Source organism: Podarcis vaucheri (assembly GCF_965113315.1).
Source record: "Podarcis vaucheri genome assembly, chromosome: 7".
Classification (NCBI taxonomy): Eukaryota; Metazoa; Chordata; class Lepidosauria; order Squamata; family Lacertidae; genus Podarcis; species Podarcis vaucheri.
Window position 1 is genome coordinate 15597810 of NC_138765.1, and position 27984 is coordinate 15625793.

A 27984-nucleotide genomic window follows, 5' to 3' on the forward strand; every position below is an offset into this window, starting at 1 on the left:
GTGGAAAAAAATCCTACCAGGCCTCTTCATCAGGCAACCAACCAAGGCCCATAGCAAGATCAAAGGATTAAGATCTAATCTTGGGAGGGAGGGGGGAGGGAGGGAGGGAGAACTGCATGAGCGGGAACCAGAAAAAAGGGGGTGTCTCCTCCCGCAGGCTGCTTAAATAGAGCACGCAACTCCACCTGGCTGGCCGGATTGGTTGGCCTGGGGTGTGACATGGAGGGGACTCCCTATGACGTGAGGGCTAGCCACACCCCCACCCATGGGGTGGACTCGTGTACAGCCCACATCTCCATTTCTCCAGGGAAGGGAAATGGCTTTGTCCTTTACTTCCACATACATATTTTTACTTTCTACCTCAACCTTACATCCCTATACCCCATTTGATGGCTTCACTGCCATTGGCTCATCCCACTGCTGGGCTGCACTAACGGCCTTTGAGTTAATTTGAAGCTGAAACCAACAATGTCTTCCTCAACTGCTGCTTTGCACATTGCCCAGTACCTTCCACTTGACTGATTCAATGTGATGAAGAGTGATTGAGAACATAGCTTTGTTTGTGTAGTTTGTCGAGACTGCTCGCTCCATGCTGTGTGTGTGTTTGATTCTAACCAGGTACACTTCTTAGTCCATGGGCAGGCAAACAAAGGCCCGGGGGCTAGATCCAGCACAATCACCTTCTAAATCCAGCCCATGGACGGTCTGGGAATCAGCGTGCAGAATGTGTCCTTTTATTTAAAATGCATCTCTGGGTTATTTTGGGGGCATAGGAGTTTCTTCATTTTTCTCCTCTCCAAAATATAGACTGGCCCCCCACAAGGTCAGACCCCTGTCTTAGTCATTGACACCAACTCTAGAGCCCACTTATCTTTCCTTTTCCCCTATGGGAGGATTGCCAGTCTTTCTTGTTGAAGTCGCCAGCACCTTCAGGCACTATGAAGCCATGATAAGAAGGCTGAGGGCTACTCTTATCAGCTGAGGGCTACTGCCTTGCTTACAGTCTTACCAAGTCTTACCAAGAACTATCTGATATCCAGACCTTCCTCCTTCTCAGAAGAGGATTCCTTTGGAGGAGGATTTTTTTTTTTGGGGGGGGGGTTTCTATGCAGGTTGCATCTTGGTTTTGCCCTTGCCTTTGTAGTCCCTTGATTCTTTCTTTGGTGCCATTACAATTTAAATTGTACGTTAATGATAAAGAAAAAAAAATGCTTAGAGGTTTCTGGCAAGAGCTAATGAAATGAAAAATAAACAATTAAGCCAATTTCAACACCAAGCTTTAAATTTCACTATGTCCCTCTGCGTCATCTTGGCAAGCACACAGCCCCCACTGCCAAACCTCGCGGAACCATTTGTTCCAAGGTGTTGCCCACAGCATGAATCCTTGGCCTACAAATATCTCCAAGTAAAAGCTCTCCCTGTATCAGTTCTCTTGCCTGGTTCATCTCTGAGTTTCCTGATCTTTCAAAAATGATGAAAATACTTCTGAGCCTCCTCTTGGCCCTGCCTTCTTCAGGTAAGTAGGAACGAATAGAATGGGATTCCTTTTGTCATCTTTTGATGACTCCAGAAATGTTTGTTGCTTGGGCAGGAATGTGAGAGAAGACAGGATATCAGCATAATAGAGAATAAGGACTGCTGGCTTACCAAGGAGAGTAAACTCAAGAGTTTAAGCACTTAAGCCTTGATGACCAAGTATAGTTAGTTGCAAACATGTATTTCTGTGACGGAGGAATCTGATTAACCATACGAAGAAGTGAAGGCTACAGTTTCCAGGATACTTAGGAAAGCCATTCTATCTAGAATATATTATTATTTATTCATTAATATATGTATTGCTTCATTCCCAAATGGCTTTTCTCCTATTTAGAAAACAACAGCAACAAAAGAAATCTGCATCTTTTTTAAAATCCAGAATGATTAAAATATACATCATAGTTAAAATATTCATATATACCACCCTGATTAAAAGGTAATTCTCTCTCTCTCTCTCTCTCTCTCTGTGTGTGTGTGTGTGTGTTTGGGTGTGTATATATAAATTCACACCAACCATTACCTGCTTCTCTAATACAGTGGTACCTCGCAAGACGAATGCCTCGCAAGACAAAAAACTCGCTCGACGAAAGGTTTTTCCGTTTGCGATTTGCCCCGCAAGACGAATTTCCCTATGGGCTTGCTTCGCAAGACGAAAACGTCTTGCAAGTTTGTTTCCCTTTTCTTAACACCATTAATACAGTTGCCACTTGACTTCGAGGAGCAACTCATAGAACGCAGTGTACATAGTAGCCTTTTTTGAGGTTTTTAAAGACTGGTGATTTTTGAAGCTTTTCCAAAACTTCTTTTGCAGCCATTTGGTAAGTTAAGCTTTTAAAACTTTTTTTTTGGGGGGGGGGTTGGATTTTGGGTTGGGGTGTTTGGAATTCAAGGACTTGGTGTTGGGTAGGGGTTTGCAAGAATCTGGAAGCTTGTGTGTGTTTTTTCTGCATTTTTATGATTTTCTGTGACCATTGGGCCACTCTGCTGTTTTTTTAAAAAAAATCTGGATTTGAATTTCTGTGGGCTGGGTGGCTGGGGGAACAGTTGGAGAGGTTTCTGCAGGAATCTGGGAGCTTGTGGGGTTTTTGGGGGGAATTTTTGTGATTTTCTGTGACCATTGGGCAAGGTTGTTTTTTTTTGAAAATTTTTCTGAGTTTGAATTTCTGAGTGCTGGCTGGCTGGGGGAACAGTTGGAGAGGTTTCTGCAGGAATCTGGGAGCTTGTGGGGGTTTTTTGGGAATTTTTGTGATTTTCTGTGACCATTGGGCAAGGTTGTGCACTTGGTTGATTTTTAAATGTTTTTCTGTCATGTTTATAAAGTTAATTTATTTTCCCTTCAATTTTTGAACTGCTCTTTACAGTATGTGTGACTTTAAAGAGCAGTTAATAAACTGTTGTTGTACCAAATTTGGCTTTGTTTGGACTTTTTTTGACCATAGGAACGCATTAATTGATTTTCAATGCATTCCTATGGGATTTCGTGATTCGCAAGACGAAAAATTCGCTAGACGACAAAACTTGCGGAACGAATTACAGTGGTGCCCCGCAAGACGAAATTAATTCGTTCCGCAAGTTCCCAGATTCCTGCAGAAACCTCTCCAACTGTTCCCCCAGCCAGCCAGCACTCGGAAATTCAAACTCAGAAAAATTTTCAAAAAAAAAAACACAACCTGGCCCAATGGTCACAGAAAATCACAAAAATTCCCCAAAAAAACCCACAAGCTCCCAGATTCCTGCAGAAACCTCTCCAACTGTTCCCCCAGCCACCCAGCCCACAGAAATTCAAATCCAGATTTTTTTAAAAAAAACAGCAGAGTGGCCCAATGGTCACAGAAAATCATAAAAATGCAGAAAAAACACACACAAGCTTCCAGATTCTTGCAAACCCCTCCCCAACACCAAGTCCTTGAATTCCAAACACCCCAACCCAAAATCCAACCCCCCCAAAAAAAAGTTTTAAAAGCTTAACTTACCAAATGGCTGCAAAAGAAGTTTTGGAAAAGCTTCAAAAATCACCAGTCTTTAAAAACCTCAAAAAAGGCTACTATGTACACTGCGTTCTATGAGTTGCTCCTCGAAGTCAAGTCGCAACTGTATTAATGGTGTTAAGAAAAGGGAAACGAACTTGCAAGACGTTTTCGTCTTGCGAAGCAAGCCCATAGGGAAATTCGTCTTGTGGGGCAAATCGCAAACGGGAAAACCTTTCGTCTAGCGAGTTTTTTGTCTTGCGAGGCATTCGTCTTACGAGGTACCACTGTAATTTCGTCTTGCGGGGCACCACTGTATCGTTGCCCTTAGTAAGTGTTCTCTAAGCCAGGCTCCCTTCGAAGACAAGAGTCAGGTAATAGGGAAATGGTGTGTGAGTGAGAAAATCTCAAGTACTGGAGCTGCAGTGAGCATTTCACATATAGTTCCTAACTTTATTGCACTAGTCAAAGGCCAAGACAAACTTGTAGCAATGGTATTAATAAAATAATATAGAGCAGACATCCGTAATATAAGCCAACATCCATAATGTATGGGAGAGAAGATACCAGAGAAACCAACAAGCACCAAAACAACTTATAGCAATCTTATCTAATTCCTTTTCCTATTAATTTTTTCAGCCAGTACATAGAGGGGCATTCTAAAAAGCCAATATTGTCTTACAAAAGAAACCAAACTATTTCTTCTGGGGTGTTGCTTTTGCAAATAAAGGTTTTAAAAAGTAATCTCTTAGGTTTCTATTTAAGGACACATTAATAATAATAATAATAATAATAATAATAATAATAATAAAATAATAATAACAATAACAACAACAACAACAACAACAACAACAACAACAACAACAACAACTACTACTACTACTACTACTTTATATATACGCCGCCCTTCCAGGTTTGAAAAAACGGGCTCAGGGCGGCTAACAATAAATTTAAACACTGAATTGATGCAACAAAAACAGCTTAAAATACAGTATAAAACATGAATAACAATAAATTCAGAATTCAAAAATCAATTTAGGGGGAAATCTATCCAACAAACATTAGATGATCTCCAGGGCTAGCTGGCTAAATCTGTCCTATTTGGGCCAGTGAGGAGACAGGGGGGAATTAGCTGTGGGATCCTAGATAACTATCTCTAGAAAGCTTTGTTCTCAGGAGTGGATACCAAGGGGAAAGCTTGGCATTTCTAAGTAGTTGCAGGTCCCTTAGCCAGTACTTACTGTATTCAAAGTCAAAGGCCATAAGAAACTTATAGCAATAGTATACAAAAATAACACAGAACAAACATCCCTTATCTAAACCAACACCAATGATGTAAGAGAGAAGATACCAGAGACACCAACAAACTTAATTCTACCTTGATTTCAGATTAAACCTAACAATCACCAAAACCAACTTGGCCCCCAATTCCATATAGTACAGCACAGGAAAATGTTGCATTGGCATAGAAGCAATGTAAAACACACACACACACACACACACACACACACACACTTTAACTTTAACTGAGCACATTTCACTCTTGCCTTACTTGTGGGCCACCTAGATTCACCTAGATTCTGTAGGAATAAAAGCTGCTGATATTACTAGTTGTAGGGTGTATAGTTTCAAAATCATTTTTATTCTGCACAGTTTCAAAAACTTTAAGGAAGTTTGACTCAGAGTCCCAGATTTCAGTGCCATAGAGCATTTCAGTAAGCACTTTACTACAAAGTATCTTTAGGAGATGAGCGCACAACCCTAGAGTCTGGCACGACTGGCCCGTACGGGCAGGGGTACCTTTACCTTTACCTATCTTTAGGACAGCTTCATTCAGCTGCCCTCCCTTATTGTAACAGAATTTCATTAATGTGCCTCTGGTTTTTGGTGCTTTGACTTTCACTGCCTCAATAAGACTCTTCCCAGAGAGGGATTCACTAACAAATACACCTAGGTAAATAAATGAGCGGGTTACTTCTGTAGTTTCTTGATTTAAGCACCATTTTTTTACTTTTGACTGTGTTCTCCAGCAGGGCTGTTCACAGTGTAAAATCATTGGCATGCATCAGGATTGAGATATTTCTGTTCCTTTTCCTATTTCTTTTTTCAGCCGGTGCATAAAGGGGTACTCTAAGAAGCCATTCTACAGAAGGGAAGGTTGCAGTGGCTAAATATGGCACACAGTAATTAATATGAACATTACAGCTAACACACATCTACCCTTTTGCCTGACACCTTTTGCAGGACACCTTCTCCCACATTATATTTCTTTACCATCTCAATAAATCTCTTCCACCAACCTTTCTCCTTTCTACAGCGGCAATTATTTCATGTGTCTCCTGTCGTGCCAAGAATACCTCATGCAAAGAGAGCTCAACCAGAGTCTGCCTTCATTTGGACACCTGTTCCTCTGGTTCTCTGAGAAGCAACATATGTGAGCTGAATCTTCTCACTTACTCTTGGTCACCCCAACGAATGACTTTCTTGTGTAAATTAGCACAATTTATTGCCTTTATAGCCCACAATTTCTCCAAGGAAATGGTTCTTCTTTTATGCATTTAACCATGTCAGGTTTATGATGCTGAGAGGCAGGGACTCCCCAAGGTCACCCAGTGAGCTTCATGGCTGAGTGGGGATTTGAACCCTGGCCTCTCAGATTCCAGTCCAACACTCAGCACCCATACTCAGTCACATAAGGCGGAAAGGCATTCCCTTTTTCCTTTCCATCCTTTCCCGTAATACAAAGTAACTCTGTTGGTTGTTTGAACTCAGATAGCTGAGTGGCATTCAACTAAATCCTACTCGGAGTATACAACTGAAATACCACCCACTGTTTCTATGCTTGTTTTTTCTTAATATTTGCATATTTGTATGCACTGTTTGGTTGGAGAATTATGGATTTTGAAGGAGAATTGTGTTTTGGTTCATTTCTTGGTTCAAGAACTGTGCATTATGCAGTTTCTCACTGAAGGAAAAAAATGTAGTTAAAGAGAAGTATCATTAAAAATTAAATATATTTGGAGGGAATTAACCAATTTTTTAATTTTTTTGGCGTATCTTGTGATTTATTTCCTTTTCTAATTTTCAGATCCAGGGGATGAATTTTTAACTTACCAGGGATGCACGTTGTCCGATAATTGCCACTCAGGTGATTACAGCTTCAGTGCAGCTCAAGGTAAATTCCTCCAGCTGAAGGTCTCCTGCTGCCAAACAGATGGGTGCAATAAGGAACCTGTCCACCGTGAGTATCTGCATCTCTGAAGGCCAAGGGCTTAGAAAAACAGTTTGTTTTTTCCTGGTGGAACATGCTGGGACATAGGTCTGCCACATTTTGGGGGAAAGGGTGCAGGAGGCCTTGGGGACCCCATCAGACCACCTCCTTTCTTAAGCTGATAAAATTATTCCTAAGCTTTGGAAAGCAGGCATGAGTCTGAAACAGGATCTTGCAACCCTGCTGTCTCCAACCCAAATCCAGGTGAGCTTTGGGAAGGTGGTGGAAGCATTCTCAGACCCTGTCAGAGCATCATGCCTCCTGACCAAAGTTGAGCAAATGCTTCCCGGGCTTGGGGAAGGAGGCACTAGGCTATGACAGGAGCCAGGAACCCTACTGCCTCCTACCCAAAGCCACCCATCTCCAGCAGAGGGGGCTCGGTGTCAGAGCACTTGGGCCAGTAAGCCAATGACAGGGGTTTCCCCGCGGGGTTGATAATCAGTTTGCCACCCTTGAAGTGGGCAACGTAATTGTGCCAACTTCCTCTCTAGGCTGATTCACTTGGAATAAATTCTCAGTGGACATATGTAGAAGTGTTAGAAATCCTTTGGCATATCACTTTATTTTTTTAATTAAATTTATGCAATCCTGGATTGTAAAAAAAATAATAATCCAAAAAGTTAAAATTACAATAGAATAAAAGCATATTAAAACTTGCATCTACTGCCTAAACATATGGATAGGCTAGTCTCAATGTTTATAGCAGGTGCCAAACACAATTCCAGCCCCCTTTTTCTAGAAAAAAACCACTGTATGAACCAATTATATAAGTGCAACTTAGTTGCAAGAAAAGTACAGTGGTACCTCGGGTTAAGTACTTAATTCATTCCGGAGGTCCATTCTTAACCTGAAACTGTTCTTACCCTGAAGCACCACTTTAGCTAATGGGGCCTCCTGCTGCCGCTTCACCGCCGGCGCACGATTTCTGTTCTCATCCTGAAGCAAAGTTCTTAACCTAAGGTACTATTTCTGAGCTAGTGGAGCCTGTAAACTGAAGCATATGTAACCTGAAGCCTATGTAACCTGAGGCACCACTGTATAGAAATCTGTCTTTTGGTCCATTCAGATGCAGGATGCAAGGGTCTAAGAAGTACTGGTGGTTCATCCTTGAATCTGTAATGGGTGGAGTAGATGATCATCTCCTTACATACATCTGTCACATTTCAATCAAGCAGTTGGTGGGGCTGAAGGAAGAGAAGTAGAAATCCAGAAAATCTGGGAATCATTCTGCCCCATGTGGATTCTGGGCCTGCCCACTCCCTGCTTACACACAGACACACACACACAAATACACACACACACACACAGAGAGAGAGAGAGAGAGAGAGAGAGAGAGAGAGAGAGAGAGATTACCTCCAAGAGAATGCAGCTGTCTGTACATTCAGATACAGAGAGTTAGAATCAGAAAGCAGAGACCTTGTCTGATACACTGCTACCAAGTGAGAACTCCAGAAAATCCACAAAACGATAGTGTGCATGACAAAAGGTGAAACACAACAATATTTTTTATAAATGCTCAGCAGATATGTCTGTTCTTCAAAGTTGATGGTAAATGAGGTTTAGGGCTGCCTGGGAGTGGGCCCTAGCCAACAGAATGTCTGGGGCAGGTTACACAGGGGAGGATTCTCTGGGATGCCCGATCTCTGTGATCACGGGTAGAAGGAGGAGTTACTCTAAAGCCAGACCATGTCACTACTGAGGAGGCAGGTTTAATCATTATTTGACGACTACCTCTGCCTCCGGGTCTGGTCTTGACCGGAAGGATATTGGAATCAGCAAGGGAGACCCACATGACCTGAAGGTGCTGCTGTGCAATGCCCTGTCAATGATTCATAACACAACTGCTATCCATGACTTGATCATGGATGGGGGACTTGACCTGGCATGTGTGACAGAGACTTGGTTGGATGAAGCAGATGGGCCTGTGCTTGCTGCTGCTTGTCCACCAGGTTTCCCTTAGGCTCAGCTACCCAGGTCATGTGGGCGGGGAGAGGGGGTTGCGGTGATTTTTAGGATGTCATTAGCTTGGACCAGGCATCCTATTGGGAAGACCCAGTTTTATGAGTGAATGTTATGGAAGCTGGGCAATAGGGGCAGTGCAGGATTCCCTGCTGCATCAAGGATTCCCTGGCCGGGCTACTTCAGGTCGTAGTGGACGTGCTCCTGGAGACACCTAGTTTGGTTGTCCTAGGGGATTTTAACATCCATGCTGACACAACCTTATAAGGGGCCACTCCAGACTTTGTCGAAAGCATGGCCTCCATGGGGGTGTCCCTGAATAAGTCTGGCCCAACTCATAGTTATAGATGTGCCTTAGACCTGGTGTTAACCTCTATGAATGTGGGTGATTTGACACTAAGTAAAAGCGAAACAAGATCTCCTGCAATGATCTCCTGCAATGATTTTCCAAAGTTTTTTTGCAGATAAATTTGCTCGGATTCAGAAAGAGGTAGACTCCAACCATGTGAGTAGGGCTGGGGCACGAGAGTGCAGGAGTCCTGTTTAGTCTAGTTGCATGCGATAAATTCCAATCTGTTACCTCCGAGGATGTGGACAGGATGCTTGGACGAGTGAAACCAAGCACCTGTCTCCTTAAAAATGAGCTGGGAAGGTCTGAGCAATGTGCTCTTCAGGGTGGTGAATGGTTCCCTCTGTGAGGGAGTCTTCCCAGCCCCACTCAAATAGGCAGTCATTAGACTGCTTCTTAAAAACACATCTCTGGACCCAGCTGATATGGCCAACAACTGCCCAGTCTCAAATCTTCTTGGGCAAGGTGATTGAGCGGGTGATTGCTGAACAACTCCATGCACGCCCGAAGGATGCATTTGGATCTCTTCCAATCAGGATTCAGGCCTCATTATGGGACAGTAACTGCCTTGGTCAAGCTGGTCTATGATCTCCGGTGGGCTAGGGACAAGGGTGAACGTTGTTTCCTAGTTCTGCTGGATCTCTTAGCGGCTTTTGACACCACTGACCATGATATCCTTCTGGACCATATAGAGGGGCTCTCACTTGTGGGGTGCCTCAGGGTTCTGTCCTCTCCCCCATGCTTATATTATCTATATGAAGCCGCTGGGAGAGATCATCAGGGAGTTTCGGCTGAGTGTTCATCAGTATGCAGATGATACCTAGCTCTACCTCACTCTTAAAATCTGACCAGGTGAAGGTCCTGTGTGAGTGCCTGGAGGTGGTTGGAGGATAGATGATGGCTAATAGATTGAGGTTGAATCCTGACAAGACAAAACTACTGTTTTGGGAAAACAGGGGGCAGGCGAGTGTGGGGTCCTGAATGGGGTAACAGTGGCCCTGAAGGACCAGGTGCGCAGACTGGGAGTCATTTTGGACTCCCAGCTTTCCATGGAGGCACAGGTCAAATCTGGTGTGCAGGCTCAGACCCTACCTGCTCACAGACTGTCTCGCCAGAGTGGTGCATGCTCTAGTTATCTCCCACTTAGATTACTGCAACATGATCTATGTGGTCCTTACACGGAAACTGCAACTAATACAGAATGTGGCAGCTAGACTGGTTACAGGGAGTGGCCACTAAGAACATATAACACTTGAAAGACCTACATTGGCTCCCAGTATGTTTCCAAAAACAATTCACATTGTTGGTGCTGACCTTTAAAGTCCTAAACGGCCTCAGCCCAGTATACCTGAAGTAGTGCCTCCAGTTCCATCCTTCAGCCCGGACATTGAGATCCAGCGTCGATGGCCTTCTGACGGTTCCCTCACTGTGAGAAAAAAGGTTAAAGGAAACCAGACAGATGGCCTTCTTGGTAATGGCGCCCTGTGGAATGCCCTCCCATAAGATGTGAAGTTTTATTCTGTTTTCAATGTTCTTTTGAAAGCCACCCACAGTGGCTGGGGAAACCCAGCCAGATGAGCGGGATAGAAATAAATAATAATAATAATAATTAATATCATTATCATCATCATCATTAATGCAGGACATAATGTGAAGGTAGCCTGTCCAGCTTGTGTCAGCAGCTACTAGAAGGCATGAAAGAAATCAAAATAAAAGTACAATAAAGAGAATGGGGAATGAGGTGTATCCATATGCTGACTGTAGCTTTTTATTATGGTAGTTCCTCCACGTGAAGATCTTTCCCCCAATGGTCTACAGTGCCCAGCCTGCTTCAAGACCACCGATATTACAAAACCAAAGGATAAAAGTTGCCCAAGTGAGGGAAATGTCAGCTGTCTTGCCAATGAGACCAAGTGCATTCACTATTTTAGCAATTTTGTATGTGAGTAATATTGCCTGCTTCTGTCTCTTTCTCATTTCCAGAAAAGCAATGTCTGAAATTTGTATACAGTATAGCTTTGATTTCTTTCTCTGAGGGAAAGGGCAATGCTCTAGTCCTGTTTGGATTCCAAACTATCCCCATATGAAGAGCATAATAACAAGAGGGGACAGGCTCACTCATGTGCAAGGTTTTACCTTGTGTGAGACTGGGGGGCCTACAAAGCACAGCAGATTCCTTACAGCACACCTTTGTCCTCTAATCCACAAGGAGGAGCAGAGGAGAGGGATACAGGGGAAGGTGCAGGACTTGCCAGCACATCACAGCTTCTCCTCAGAGCAGTATGCACCATTTGGTGCTGGTCCAGAAGGACAGAACCACACACTTTGGCGAAATAAGTTGCACTGTGTTAATTGAATCTTAGTGCACCTTGGTTCATATTTCTTGGCAAATAAGTTGAACTGTATTAATTGAATCTTACCACATCACAAGTGTGCAAAAGAACTGCTGCCTTAGTCTAGCAAAATACATGGGGTGGGAGACCAGGATATTTTTTCAGCCAGAACACAGTTCTAGTAACTCTCAGGTGGACGCCATTGCCATTCTAAGAGAACAAGAGGGGCACTCATGTTGAGTTCTGGCACCTCTTTTTCTAGAAAAATAGCACTGAGACATAGGATAACTTCCTGTTCACAATGCAGCACCATGGTGTTAGCCAGGAAACCCAAATTCAAAGCTAGTGATACTGGGCTGTCAGATTGGTTGGTGAGTGTGTATTGTCAGTGTGTTGGTTGAGCTTTAATAACCACAGTCATCCCTATCCCCAAAGTGCTAATAAAGAACTCATGCAAAGGTTATACTTTGTGTTACACAGATAATTATTCACTTCAAAGGCTCACATTTAAAGGCTGTGCAACTGAAGACTGGTGTGCCCTTAATGGAAAAAATGTACTACACGATAACTTTGGACTCGCTCAAATTGAAGCAAAATGCTGGAACGCTAAGATTTCCTCAAAGAAAATCGACCTTGAGGGGTAGATACAAGACAGCAAAGCTCTCCTCCTTGTTAATTCCACCATTTAAGGTAGCTGCCGAAGAAACTGAGAGCCTAGTGGTGAGAAGAGGAGCTCAGGCCTCATGGGTTTTCTTTTTCACAATTGGTGAAATTCATTATAAAAAAATAAACTCATCTGGCACATTGAATCTGTATTCTATATCTCTATGTTTTATATATGCAGAATGTGTAGAATGCTGAGAAAGACATTTGAAGTAAAATATGAGAATTTGCATGTTATTTTGTTCAGCCCCACTTGCATGCCAAGGCCCTGCGACCCTTACAGACAATAATTACACAGAAAGAATTATTTTTGTTTATGGGTTCTAATAGGCCACAGCTTTATTGTTTACACATGCGGGTGCCAGCATATCTTGACTCGCACCCATCTGAAGAGTAAACCACCAATAGGGGGAGCCCTATGACGTACATCAAATAGGGACCCTCTGAGGGCTCCCCATTGGGGCAGTGACATTCCAACAGCCCACATCCAGGCATTGGACAGAATCCACACCCCCAGATCCCTCTATGACAATGAAAACACGAACCACACGCCTTCTGAATAGTTTCTATCCAAGAGCTCTGATTGCACTAAATAATGATCTCAGGGCCAGTTGCAAGGTTTAGTAAGTAGGGAGTGGAAGGAATGAGATAGGTTTTAGGTTATGTTATGTTTTTAATAGGTCATGCTATATTCTGGATTATGTTATGTTTTATAGATTATGTCTAAATAGGATGAGAGTTCGGAGATACGTGCAAATGTATATGTGAACCCGGTCTTTGGGTGGGTGTTTGATTTTCGTTGTTGTGTATACTGTGTATATACGGACAATGACAATAAATTTATCCAATAATAGGATACCCTTAGTGAGGAGGGGCAGGCGAAGGCTACACCCTCCCATCTATCCAAACAAAGCCTTACCCAATGCATAACCTTACAAAGTTGTGTTGATTGCTTCCAGGTAGGCAAAGAACAAATGGCTGGTGCCACCCAGCTGATCTTATTTCCATGGATCTTCTATCCTGACCCCAAAAAATTATTTCATTTTCCTTTTTACACAAAAATTATAAAAGTAGCCAACTATTTTTTATTATTAATAAATGGCAATGGCAATCCAGGTATTAAAGAAAATACAGACAAGCATCTATTGAAATTGATACTACATTTGCAAGCTCACCACAAGCAAGAATACTAGGGTGGGGGGTCATAGCACAAGGGAGAACAAACAGCAAACAACACATGGGGAGGTCCATTGTCAAGGATGTAATCAAAGAAATAACTTTACCTACACCTTATCTCATAATAAAAGAAAAAGAATAAAAGAAAAGGAATTAATTTAAATAAAAACAAAAACAAAGAAAGAGAAAGAGAAAAGAAAACATCAAGAAAACAAAAAGGAAAAGGAAAGGAAAGGAAAAAGAGAAATCAGCAATATATTTTCTCTAATCAAACACAACAACTTTACCTCCAATAACTCTCACAACCATTTCTCCATATTCAACAATAATAAATCTTCTCATCTTTATCCACAGTTGTTTCTCCACTGTGATAATATAGAAAAATCATATCCCATAGTTCTTTACTTATTATGTATTCATTAATTCACACCCACTTTTGACCCTTCTGTTCCCATTTCATTCTCCATCTCATCAATCAAACCTCTAATTATTTTTATTTGCTCATACAGCAATTGCGGAAGGATGCCAACAGTGAATGGAATGTCAAACAATGTATTTGGCATACAGAATATTCTTGATCTTAGTTACAATTCATTCTCCCTCTTAATATCTTCACAGTCTCCACCTTATTAATTTCAATATCACATTTCTATCTTCATTACTTCTTAACTTTATCTCTTATCATACCACATTCTTTTCTCACAGAGGAAATGTGTACTATAGAATAAAAAATACTTTCATTTGAGACGTGACACTTTGACCCTGCTGCCTGCACACCGCAAAGCCCAATGAGCCTCAGTTCTCCTTCCTGCTTGCCCAAACCCCAACCCAGTAGAGCAACTCCAGCTTCCCTGGTGAACGGGTCACTCGCTTGCCAGCCGTGGCTTTCCTTGAGTCCCATGCTGAGTTTCCATAGGCACCCATACTGGAGAGAGGCTTGGAGTTTGGGGAGCAGAGTGTGTGTGTTGGGGAGGAGCAAGAGGGAGAGAACAGCACACATGCAATAGCCAGCGGCACTTCTGAGCAAGGCCCAGCCAGTCTGATGGGTAAAAAGCTGCTGCTTGGTTGTGTTGTGGTTGCTGCAGATCTCCAATCCTTTAAAAGACTGGGAGCAGGGGCGCTGGGGGGTGACTTATGATTCTTTCCCACCCCTTGCCTTCCAAAGCTAGCAGCCTCTTTGCCTTATTTAAGCAACTTTTCCTGCGGTGTTGGGGAAGGAGAAGGAGGAGATGGTAGTGGCCATGAAATACAGTATACTAGAGCTTTCTTTCCAGTACACCTATATCAAACTTCAGTGTAGGAACCTCATTCTCCACAGCCTTTCCAACATAATAGTGAGCTTGAAGGATTTATCTTTGCAAGGCTTGTGGTGGTCCAATGCTACCAAAAGGTGACTTAAGGGATGACACCCAGGGTGACCCACACCGATTTCACCCCCCATTATCAGCCAGTGGGAGGATGGGGAGATGGTAGTGGCGGCCACAGGGATTTGAAGGAGGGATGGAGTTGCTCAGTTTAACTTTGAGATATACCGTATTTACTCAACTCTAATGTGTCATCGAATACGGTATAATAGAGGATTCTTTCCATTATTGGGCAATAATTAGTCCAGCTGCTGTGAACAGGAAGAAAATTTGTTCTTTAGATGTAAGGTTGGAATTTGGGGTCAAATCTCATGATCATAAAGCAAGTGCCAAATTAGGAGGGTAACTCTGGAGATCAGATGAAAAACTTTGTGCCAAAAGGTGTGGCCCACAGTACACCCCACAACAAAGGTGAAAGTAGAAACCTCATTCTCCACAGTCTTTGTAACATAATGGTGAGCTTGATGGATTTATCTTTGCAAGGTGTGTGGGGATCCACACCACCAAAAGGTACTTTTAAGGAAAATTTCCTGGAGGTGAGAAGAAATTTGTTTTTAGAGATGGATTACTCCATATAGATTTCCAAGCGTTTTCACTTTTGAGGTTCCTATGTCTGTCTCCCATCTCTTCCCTGTTGCCCACAAAGCTGTCTAATATCATACCATATATCACCGAAACTGCCTCTTTCCTGCCATGGCTATGTCTGTTACATAGTGATTCATAAGCTGTCAAGGGTCTCAAGCCTTCACCATTGCATTCTAGAGACTTTGCAAAAGTGCATTGTTCCAACAGTTGTAACCAGAACCATTTAATGACTTTTGTCTTTGCCATCATGTCCTCTTTTGAGATTGCTTTACCTCCTACAAAGAGAACTTTAATCCTATAGAAACCACTTGTTTCAAGATCTACAAATCGGTTATACTGTATTTGTTTGCATGTTTAAATAAGGGGTGATCTAGCAGGGGCATCAGTGATGAAGGCCTGGGAGCCAATACGGAGTTCCAATTCCACCACGTCATCAATGTTACTTTGAAAAATGGGTTGTCCACCTTTTCGTGTTCCATTTGAGGTAGCTTCAGGAAGGGCAGAGCACGTACTGATAGTCTTGTGTGGGTACTTTCTCTCTGTACCCATGCAATATCTACTTTGCCTTTAATGAGTGGCATCAATGGTTTAATTTTGAAAGCTGCATAGTATAATTCAAGACTGGGTATTCCTAGCCCCTCTTTATTGCTATGTCTAAATAAGATGTTTTGACTGAGTATGGGTCTTTTTCCTAATGAGATAAAGTAGAGTAATTTGTTTTGCCATTTTTAAAAGAATGTTGATAAAACCTGAATCAGGAAAGAGAATTTTGCAGGAATTGACATTTTTATAGCTGCAATATGACATAGCCAGTTAAGGCTTGTGTGTTTCTCTTTTGACAGTTGTATATTTGCCATTTTGAGCAAAGGTTTATAATTTCTTTGATTTCATTGATTAAGGTCAGCTGTGAAGATTATCCTGAGGTATTTAAACCCCCCATGGGCTCTCTTTATCTTTGACATTTCTGTCAGCTGCTTTTGAACTGTTGCGGTCAAATTAATTGGTAGTATTTTTTTATTTTGCATAATTAATTTGCAGTCCTGTGATTCAATGGAAACTTTCAAAATGTTCTTTCAAAGATTAAGGCACAACAATTGGATCTTGCCCAATTACCAATCCGCAAACAAAGTTACTTTATGTTCAACAGCTGTGAATAGTTTTGCATCCACATTTATTAAAGCAATCAGACTATATGAATCAAGTTTGGTGAAGTCTTTTCTTTATAACATTTTACATAATGCCATGTAACAACTGACTTCCCTGCTTTCCCTTTCATGGTTCATCTATCATTCCTGCACATTTTACTATAGCCAATCTAATTGTTTCTCCATTTTACATCCTTCAAATATTTACACATACAATTTACAAAATAGTATGTAGAGTTACTATTTTGTATTTTGTATGTGTGTTATGTTACTTGTCTTTGTATAAAACTATATCATAGCATGTTCATTTATATAATACAGAGTATGCATGGCTGACAAAGCCCGGTTGGGCAAAACAAGGAATTTTCCTGGAATCGTTTTCTTATTTTCTGCATGTGCCGTTCTTCTAAGTCTTTCGTCTGAAACCTTCAAACAAAGACACTGATGTTGCCTAGAAATTATATGGACAATTGCTCTGCCATTCTATTCCACCTATGTATTACCTTAATGTTCAAGAAACTATCAAATCAAGTTACTGGGTTCTTGGTTGTTAAAGTGATGTATTGACCATGAACCAGTACCCCTGCCTTTCCTCTAACTTGGTGTGGGGTCTAATTGGTTAAAAAGGAGTATGTACTTTTTCGGATCTTCCAAGCCCCGGATCAAAGGACTCAAGGCATGGCACAGGTGACTACTTGGGTAGCAAACTGGAAATAGCTCAGGGATATTGAATGGTGCCAGGGACACAGCGATATGCACTGAATTTTGGACAATGGAGCCAGAGTCATTAGAGTGAGGTATTATAATTGCTTTCTGGGACATTGTTTCTCCTTGTTCCAATTGCATTGGATTGTTTGGAAGGAGAGAGGAAGGCTAGAATTCTTAAAAGCATCTTCACATGGAACATTACAAGATTGATATAAGAATTTCACATTGTGGATATTGCTAACATAAGAACTGAATAGATTGTATTTCCTGGTCAATCTGCTGGACTCTAATTTCTTGTAATATGTTTGATTTATATGATAAATTGGTCTACAGAACCACATATTTTGATATGACGTTGAATTGTATTTTAAAAAGAATTTTAAAATAATTAATAATAATAATATAATTACATACAGCCTGTCATGTTGTGTATGTTGTTCAATCTATATACACCCAACACAGCACAACAAGACATGCTCTGGAAGACGCTAACAGATTTAGAACAATTTTAAAAGAAGACAAACTACAATAGGTGGAGACTTCAGTAACTGCAGAGATAAAACGAAGGACCAAATTAGGCACCAATCAGTGAACAAAATCTGCAACCCAAACTTGGCAGAAATATTAACTGAATGGGACCAGGTGAACACCTTGTGGGAAGATGCAGGCATTTACACTCTCCATGGCATGCTTCTCAGAGGGAAAGCAATCTCCAAAGAGGAAGTGCAAGGTAAATTAAAAGGCATTCAGACTGCAGTGGTACCTCGTCTAGCATCCGCCTCGTCCACCGCCCATTCCAACAAATGTCTGCAGCAAACCCAGAAGTACCAGAACGAGTTACTTCTGGGTTCACCGCTCGCACATGTGCAGAAGCACAAACCGCTCCGTGCGTGTGCAGATGCGGCGCTTTGTCCAGCATCCTTTTCAGCCAGTGACCGGTGCTCCGGAACGGATCCCGGCTGCAAAATGAGGTACTAATGTACCTGGTTTCAAGTAGCTCAGGCACATTCTTTTGCACTTTCATTGGAGCAGAGAGGAGAGGACCTACATACACTTACCTTCTTTGAATCCTTATGCAGCAGTCTAGCATATGACCTGAAGGGTGCCACTACCCTAATACGCAGCAATTTAGTAGATCATGAAGCGGGGAATGCAAGAGGCCTTCAAACTGTGTGGGAATCAGAATTAGGCCACACAACTGAATAGCACAAATGAGAGGGTACCTGGACCACTCCCCTCCTTAAATGACCTCTGCTCACTTACACTCAAGGTCATCTTCCACTGGCACTGGATGCTAGTCTGGTTGGCAAAAGTTGACCCCCCATTTCAAAGGATCCTGTCTCCTTCCCAACAATCTGATTGAATTGGAAGAAGCAGAAACAATGTTCCGGATACTAATAGTGATGTTAATAGCTCTCAGAAATGACTTTGGCAACATTGTCCAATATTCTATGCATGTCACAATGTCCCTCACACCATCCAGGTAGCTTGGCTACTTAAGAAAGAACAAGCCAGAAATGCTGATAAATATAGACCCAAAATGGTTTAGCTGAAAGAACCCAGAAAGCCACTCTGGGTGGCTTTCAACAGAACATTAAAAACAGAATAAAACCGCAAACATTATAAACTTCCCTAAACAGGGTTGCCTGTCCGATGTCTTCTGAAAGTCAGATAGTTGTTTATTTCCTTGACATCTGATGGGGGGGATCACAGGGCAGGTGCCACTACCCAGAAGGCCCTCTACCTGGTTTCCTGTAACCTCACAGTGAGGGAACCGCCAGAAGGCCCTTGGCACTGGACTTCAATGTCTGGGCTGAATGTGTTAGGATTATGATGTTCCGTTCCACCTTAAAACAGAGGTGTGGATTGCTGTATGTCACATGTCTGTTTACTTCCAGCACAGTCTGCTGGGAACTTACATTGTGTATTGTTGTTGTTGTTCTTTAGTCGTTTAGTCGTGTCTGACTCTTTGTGACCCCATGGGCCAGAGCACGCCAGGCACTCCTGTCTTCCACTGCCTCCCGCAGTTTGGTCAGACTCATGCTGGTAGCTTTGAGAACACTGTCCAACTATCTCGTCTTCTGTCGTCCCCTTCTCCTTATGCCCTCCATCTTTCCCAGCATCAGGGTCTTTTCCAGGGAGTCTTCTCTTCTCATGAGGTGGCCAAAGTATTGGAGCCTCAGCTTCATGATCTGTCCTTCCAGTGAGCACTCAGGGCTGATTTCCTTCAGAATGCATACGTTTGATCTTCTTGCAGTCCATGGGACTCTCAAGAGTCTCCCCCAGCACCATAATTCAAAAGCATCAATTCTTTGGCAATCAGCCTTCTTTATGGTCCAGCTCTCACTTCCATACATCACTACTGGGAAAACCATGGCTTTAACTATATGGACCTTTGTTGGTAAGGTGATGTCTCTGCTTTTTAAGATGCTGTCTAGGTTTACCATCGCCTTTATCCCAAGGAGCAGGCATATTTTAATTTTGTGACTGCTGTCACCATCTGCAGTGATCATGGAGCCCAAAAAAGTAAAATCTCTCACTGCCTCCATTTCTTCCCCTTCTATTTGCCAGGAGGTGATGGGCCCAGTGGCCATGATCTTCATTTTTTTGATGTTGAGCTTCAGACTATATTTTGCGCTCTCCTCTTTCACCCTCATTAAAAGGTTCTTTAATTCCTCCTCACTTTCTGCCATCAAGGTTGTGTCATCTGCATATCTGAGGTTGTTGATATTTCTTCCGGCAATCTTAATTCCGGTTTGGGATTCATCCAGCCCAGCCTTTCGCATGATGAATTCTGCATATAAGTTAAATAAGCAGGGGGACAATATACAGCCTTGCCGTACTCCTTTCCCAATTTTGAACCAATCAGTTGTTCCATATCCAGTTCTAACTGTAGCTTCTTGTCCCACATAGAGATTTCTCAGGAGACAGATGAGGTGATCAGGCACTCCCATTTCTTTTAGAATTTGCCATAGATTGCTGTGGTCGACACAGTCAAAGGCTTTTGCATAGTCAATGAAGCAGAAGTAGATGTCTTTCTGGAACTCTCTAGCTTTCTCCATTATCCAGCGCATGTTTGCAATTTGGTCTCTGGTTCCTCTGCCTCTTCTAAATCCAGCTTGCACTTCTGGGAGTTCTTGGTCCACATACTGCTTAAGCCTGCCTTGTAGAATTTTAAGCATAACCTTGCTAGTGTGTGAAATGAGTGCAATTGTGCAGTAGTTGGAGCATTCTTTGGCACTTCCCTTCTTTGGGATTGGGATGTAGATTGATCTTCTCCAATCCTCTGGCCACTGCTGAGTTTTCCAAATTTGCTGGCATATTGAGTGTAGCAGCATCATCTTTTAAAATTTTAAATAGTTCAGCTGGAATATCATCACTTCCACTGGCCTTGTTATTAGCAGTGGTTTCTAAGGACCACTTGACTTCACTCTCCAGGATGTCTGGCTCAAGATCAGCAACCATACTACCTGGGGTATATGAGACATCCATTTCTTTCTGGTATAGTTCCTCTGTGTATTCTTGCCACCTCTTCTTGATGTCTTCTGCTTCTGTTAGGTCCTTTCCACTTTTGTCTTTTATTATGGAAATCTTTGTACGAAATGTTCCTTTCATATCTCCAATTTTCTTGAACAGATCTCTGGTTTTTCCCATTCTATTGTTTTCCTCTATTTCCTTGCATTGCTTGTTTAAGAAGGCCTTCTTGTCTCTCCTTGCTATTTTTTGGAAATCTGCATTCAATTTCCTGTATCTTTCACTATCTCCCTCGCATTTTGCTTGCCTTCTCTCTCCCGCTATTTGTAAGGCCTCGTTGGACAGCCTTGCTTTCTTGCATTTTCTTTTCATTGGGATGATTTTAGTTGCTGCCTCTTGTATAATGTTACGAGCCTCCATCCATAGTTCTTCAGGCACTCTGTCCACCAAATCTAAATCCTTAAACCTGTTCCTCACTTCCACTGTGTATTCATAAGGGATTTGACTTAGATTGTATCTTACCGGCCCAGTGGTTTTTCCTACTTTCTTCAGTTTAAGCTTGAATTTTGCTATAAGAAGCTGATGATCTGAGCCACAGTCAGCTCCAGGTCTTGTTTTTGCTGACTGTATAGAGCTTCTCCGTCTTTGGCTGCAGAGAATATAATCAATCTGATTTCGATGCTGCCCATCTGGTGATGTCCATGTGCAGAGTCGTCTCTTGTCTTGTTGGAAAAGAGTGTTTGTGATGACCAGCTTGTTCTCTTGGCAGAACTCTATTAGCCTTTGCCCTACTTCGTTTTGAACTCCAAGGCCAAACTTGCCAGTTGTTCCTTTTATCTCTTGACTCCCTACTTTAGCATTCCAATCCCCTATAATGAGAAGAACATCCTTCTTTGGTGTCATTTCTATAAGGTCTTGTAAGTCTTCATAGAACTGGTCAATTTCAGTTTCTTCAGCACCAGTGGTTGGTGCATAAACTTGGATTACTGTGATGTTAAAAGGTCTGCCTTGGATTCGTATTGAGATCATTCTATCATTTTTGAGATTGTATCCCAGTACAGCTTTCGCCACTTTTTTGTTGACTATGAGGGCCACTCCATTTCTTTTACGGGATTCTTGCCCACAGTAGTAGATGTGATGGTCATCCGAACTGAATTCACCCATTCCTGTCTATTTTAGTTCACTGATGCCCAGGATGTCAATTTTTATTCTTGCCATCTCATTTTTGACCACATCCAACTTTCCAGGTTCCTATGCATTATTTTTCTTTACAGCATTGGACTTTCCTTTCATTTCCAGGCATATCCACAACTGAGCGTCCTTTTGGCTTTGGCCCAGCCATTTCATCAGCTCTGAATCTACTTGTACTTGTCCTCCGCTCTTCCTCAGTAGCATGTTGGACTACTTCCAACCTGAGGGGCTCATCTTCCGGCGTCATAACTTTTATATGCCTGTTGTCTTTGTCCATGGGGTTTTCTTGGCAGGGATACTGGAGTGGCTTGCCGGTTCCTACTCCAGGTGGATCACGTTTGGTCAAAACTCTCCACTATGACCTGTCCATCTTGGGTGGCCCTGCACGGCATAGCTCATAGCTTCTCTGAGTTATTCAAACCCCTTCGCCACGGCATGGCAGTGATCCATGAAGGGTTGTGTATACCTTTTGCTTATGCTTTTGCTTGGACAAGAAGGGGAACAGACATGTTTTTCCTTTGTCCTGATGCTGAATAAAATGTTTGTAAATATGCTTACATATGCCTCTGTCTGCTCTTCTGTTGCAAAGAGTTCTTATCTCTGCTGGCTTGTGTGCCCATTCTCTAAAGGTTTCTGAGGCTTGAGTCGCAGTTTTGACGCTGTTCCGAGAACCGGAGTTTGCTTGGCTGCTGGCAGGTGGGCTTAAGCCAGCTGGGGGCCTGCCAATTGCCCCCATCTCCCAGGACGCATCCCATCAGAATGATGGGGATGTGGACGCTCCTTCAAGTATACTGGGCCGAGGCCATTTTGGTCTTTAAAGGTCAGCATCACCACTTAGAATTGTGTATGGAAACATACTTGAAGCCAATGTAGATCTTTTAGGACCGGTGTAATATGGTCTCAGCTGCCACTCCCAGTCACCAGTCTAGCATTTTGGTTTAGTTGGAGTTTCCAGGTCACCTTCAAAGGTAGCCCCACGTAGAGCGCATTGCAGTAGTCCAAGTGGGAGATAACCAGAGCATGCACCACTCTGGTGAGACAGTCTGCGGGCAGGTTGGGTCTCAGCCTGCATACCAGATGGAGCTGGTAAACAGCTGCCCTGGACACAGAATTGACCTGCGCCTCCATGGACAACTGGGAGTCCAAAATGACTCCCAGTCTGCGCACCTGCTCCTTCAGGGGCACAGTTATCCCATTCAGGACCAGGAAGTCCCCCACAACCACTGGCCCCCCTCCCCCCAAAAACAGTACTTCTGTCTTGTCACGATTCAGCCTCAATCTGTTAGCCGCCATTTAACCTTTAACCACCTTCGGGTACTCACATACAACCTTCACCGCCTTCACTGGTTCTGATTTAAAAGACATGGAGAGCTGGGTGTCATCTGCATACTGATAAACACCGAGCCCAAACCCCCTGATGATCATTCCCAGTGGCTTCATATAGAAGTTAAAAAGCATGGGGGAGAGAACGGAACACTGAGGCACCCCACAAGTGAGAGCCCAGGGGTCTGAACACTCATCCCCCCCCCACCACTTTCTGAACACGGCCCAGGAGGAAGGAGCGGAACCACTGTATAACAGTGCCCCCAGCTCCCAGCCCCCCTAGATGGTCCAGAAGGATGTCATGATTGATAGTACCAAAGGCCAGTGCAACAAAGGCAGTTTTAGTCCCATGATGAGGCCTGAATTCTGATTAGAAGGGATCAAATGGTCCGCATCCTCCAGCCACATCTGGAGTTGTCAGCAACCACCTGCTCAATCACCTTGCCCAAGAATGGAGGATTTCAGACTGGCCAGATCAAAAGCTGTTTTTTAAAGAAGCGGTTTAATGACCACCTCTTTCAGCGGGTCTGGGAATGCTCCCTCACAAAGGGAAGCATTCACCACCCCGTAGAGGCCATTGGCCAGCCCTTCCCGGCTCACTTTTATTAGCCATGATGGGCAAGGATCAAGGAGACAGGTAGCTGGTTTTACTCATCCAAGCAGCCTGTCCACATTTTCAGATGTGGAGATAAGAAAGAAGACCCGAAATCAATCCTGGGTACTATGGGAGGGATCGTCTCAACTCCCATGTTCTTGCTGGGAAGTAGGGGAGGCCATCCTAGGATTTGTGTACATAGTTTTCAGTTTATGGTGCTTGATATTCAGTACAGCAAACCAATTGAGTTTCTTGAAAAACACCATCATTAATAGAGCTGACCTAGTAATTTATTCACATATCTACCAACATTATTACAATTCCTCAATGCAAAACTATAAAGCTTCTCTCTTTCAGCATTAGAGGGCTAGGATCCACAATCAAAAGAGCCTGAGTGGAGGCAGTCCTGAAGAGGGAACATCCAGACCAGTGCTATTTTTCTGGGAAAACAGGTGCTGGAATGCACCATGAACACCTCCTTCATTCTCTTAGAATGGCATTGGCACCCACCTGAGAGGTGGCAGAACTTAGTTATGGTGAGTTCCAGCTGAAAAAAGCCCTGATTGAGACATTGTTCTCCTTCTGGAGACACATCAGTGCAAGAACCAAAAGGCTGCCTTACTCAAAGGAGTGTTGGGGAAAGTTTGGCAGTATCAACAGGCAGATACCTTCTTTGTTTTTGGTGACACAGACAGTCATCCAATCACCACCACCTGTCTATATGCATCCAACTCAGCACAACAAAACATGATCTCGAAGATGCTAACAGGCTTAGAACAATTTTAAAAGAAGACAAACTACAATAGGTGGAGACTTCAATAACTGCAGAGATAAAACCAAGGACCAAACTAGGCACCAACCTGTGAACAAAATCTGCAATGCAAACTTGGCAGAAATATTAACTGAATGTTATCTGGTGAACATCTTGCAGGAAGATGCAGGCATTTACACACTCCATGATTCACTTCCCAGAAGGAAACTGCATGGTAAATTAAATGGCATTCTTACCACCTGGTTTCAAGTAGCTCAGGCACATTCTTTTGCACTTTCTTTGGAACAGAGAGAAGAGGACCTACATACACTTAGCATGTTTGAATACTTATGCAGCAGTCTAGCATATGACCTGAAGGGTGTGGCTTCCCTAAAACACAGCAATCTTGTAGATCAGGAAGCAGGGAATGCAAGAGGCCTTGAAATTGTATGGGAATCAGAATTAGAATTGTATGGGAATCAGAATTAGGCCACACAACTGAATAGCACAAAGTGGAGGGAGCTGCACCACTCCCCTCCTTAAATGATCTCTGCTCACTTACAGGAAACCACACTCAAGGTCATCTTCCACTGGCACTGGATGCTAGTCTGGTTGGCAAAAGTTAACCCCCCCCTTTCCCCTTCATGATGGAACAGCTGTGGAAAGCTTGGTTCATTTATCCATGTGTGGTGGTCATGCCCCTATGTTAAAAATATTTGGAATAGTGTATTCTTCATTTCATCTGCAATTAAAAGCCAACCACTTTCTCCAAATCCCGTCTTAGAGAGAACTGACATATGGATAAGGATGGCACTGAAGATGGGATTTGAAGGAGGAGTAAATAAAAAACTTGGTTCAATTCAATACATCTTACCAAACAGATCAGATGACTCAAAGTATCCTGTCTCCTTCCCAACAATCTGATGCAATTGGAACAAGGAAAAATAATGTTCACGAGTCTAATAATGATTTTAATAGCTCTCAGTAATATCTTTGGCTCCATTATCCAATATTCAGTGCATATCACAATGTCCCTAGCACTGAGCTCTATCTAGCTTGGCTACTTAAGCAGTCACCTGTTCCATACCTTGAGTCTTTAGCTGTCCTTTGATTTGGGGCATAAAAGAACTTTTTTTTTTTTTTTTTTACAAATGCTTCTGTCAACCAAGTTAGAGCACACACTGAGTTATAGAAAAGGCAACAGTAGTGGTTCAATGTCAGTATATTACTTTATCCATCAAGGAACCAGTAACTTCCCATAGTGCCTTGAACATTTAGGTAACACTCAGATAGCATAGAGTTGCAGAGCAATTGTCCATATTGCTCCTGAATAGAAGCAATGTGTTGCAGAGCTTTTAGTTAGAGGGAGCCATGCCATCACTTGTGATGGGGTTGTCCAAGAACAGAACTTTTGGAGTGGGTGGAAATACATTTAGAAATGTATTCTGTTGTGTATACAATGTTGCATGGGAATAATAAACCCCCATCAATTTGTTAGTTTTACAAAAGTTGTTGTAGTGTTATCCAGACCTAGATGGCTTTACATACAATTTGAAAGGTTGTGGGATCATGTGTCATATATACACATATCAGTCTGAGAGTTTCTCAGTTTAGTGGAAACTTAAAATCAGTGGAATGGATGGAGCTCTGAGGAGATTTCACCCCTCCCATATCCAAGAATCTCCTGATGTTCTCTGCTGATTCTCCAGAGAGGAGGGGGCGGTTTCTGCTCTCTACTTATTCCGCTCCAGCACCACATCAAAGTGTCAGTCAGTGTGTCAGAAAGAGAGAGAGAGACTGAGTGTTAGAGAGAGATTGTGTGTATAGATAACGTTGCTGCTAAGAGCAGCTGCAGACACTCAGTGCAGTTCAGCATTTTTGTTTAGACCTCATTTAGCTCTGTATATAGTTGTGTATAATAGTTGTAGATAGAATAAAGAAGATATTCTACAGAGCTTCTCTCCGAGTCGTTTATACTCTGCTATACTCTGCTGTGCGACGACTGTCTTCTTGTTGGAGTGAATCTGGTGCTCACAACTCTAAGCTGTGAATCCACAGCACTTTGACCTGTTCTTGTGCAGGGGGTGGTGTCTGGAAGTGCTACCCAGCTCGCCTAGCCCAGTCGGGGTTAAAGTGGATGAGTCCAGTTGGTGGCACTGGCTCAAGGGCGATGCTGACAAGCTCATTATTTTTAAAAAGATCGCTAAGGAAATTGGTGAGGGTAGAGTACTGGGTCCATTCATCACTCCTCACATGTCTTCCCCCTGGTCACATCCCTGCTGTTTGTGGTCCTGAAAACAGCGCAGAGCAAATTTTGATTAATGCATCTTCTATCCTTCCCAAAATGTGGGTGAGTCAAAAAGTGCACCTGTGCATAGTGCACTGTGTGTCCTTTGACATTGCTGTGGAGTTGCTGCCCAGGTGTGGCACAGGAACCTAGATGGGCAAGATTGTTGTAGAACAATTTAAGGGCAGTTTTTCCACTGTTAGTTGGAGTACTATTAAGTGGCTGAATTTTGGGATATAGTCTTTCAGTAAATTAATTCAGTTGCTACGCAGGATCACTTACTAGTCCCTTCACTAGCACTGAGATCAGTCAGGGGGACTCACTGTACTCTGCTCAGCACCTGCTAAAAACATGCTTGCTTAGACAAGCCTACTCAGATGCTTAAAGAGTTTTTGCCATTTTAATCTGTTTTCGTATTTTAACTCTGGTATATTCTGATTTTTTCTCAAATTTATCTGCTTGTAACGGCTGCTTCTTTTTTTTACAATCAAGCCGTGTATAAGTCTTAGGAAAGAAATAATATATAAATAAAACAGCATTGCTGGGTATCTGGGATGGATCCAGGGGAAAATGGAGCAGATAAAGGGTTTGTTTGGTTTTTCTTAGCTTGACCTTAGAAAAACATTACTACAAATTTTGTGGGACTAAGTAAAGAAGCTTGGTTTAACTATGCTAGTATCTGGGTAGCTGACAAAGTTTTTAATTCTCAGTTTTTTTTCAAACTTATACTGAATATTTCCCTACATAAGTGTAACACAGAGGAACAGTGAATTGTCATATGTTAATATATGGTTGGATGTGCTATTGTCAAATACTCTCTTATTAAGGTTTGTATTATTGAGTATTTCTTGCCAGAATAGTAGCAGTGTGGTTCTGTTGAATTGAAACTAACGAAACAAATTGTGCTATCTTAAGCACTAGCAGCTGAATAAAGAAAAAGCCAAAAATGCTGATAAATATTGACCCAACATGGTCTAACTGAAAGAACGTCTAAATGCATAAATCAAGCTGTTACAAAAGTGCATTTAGCCTCAGTGGTATAGCTACAATTAAGCTCCTGAATTTTGAACAGCATGGTTATTAAATACATATATAAAGGTAAAGGTACCCCTGCCCGTACGGGCCAGTCTTGACAGACTCTGGGGTTTGTGCGCCCATCTCACATCTATTGGCCGGGGGCCAGCGCTGTCCGGAGACACTTCCGGGTCACGTGGCCAGCGTGACAACGCTGCTCTGGCGAGCCAGAGCCGCACACGGAACGCCGTTTACCTTCCCGCTGGTAAGCGGTACCTATTTATCTACTTGCC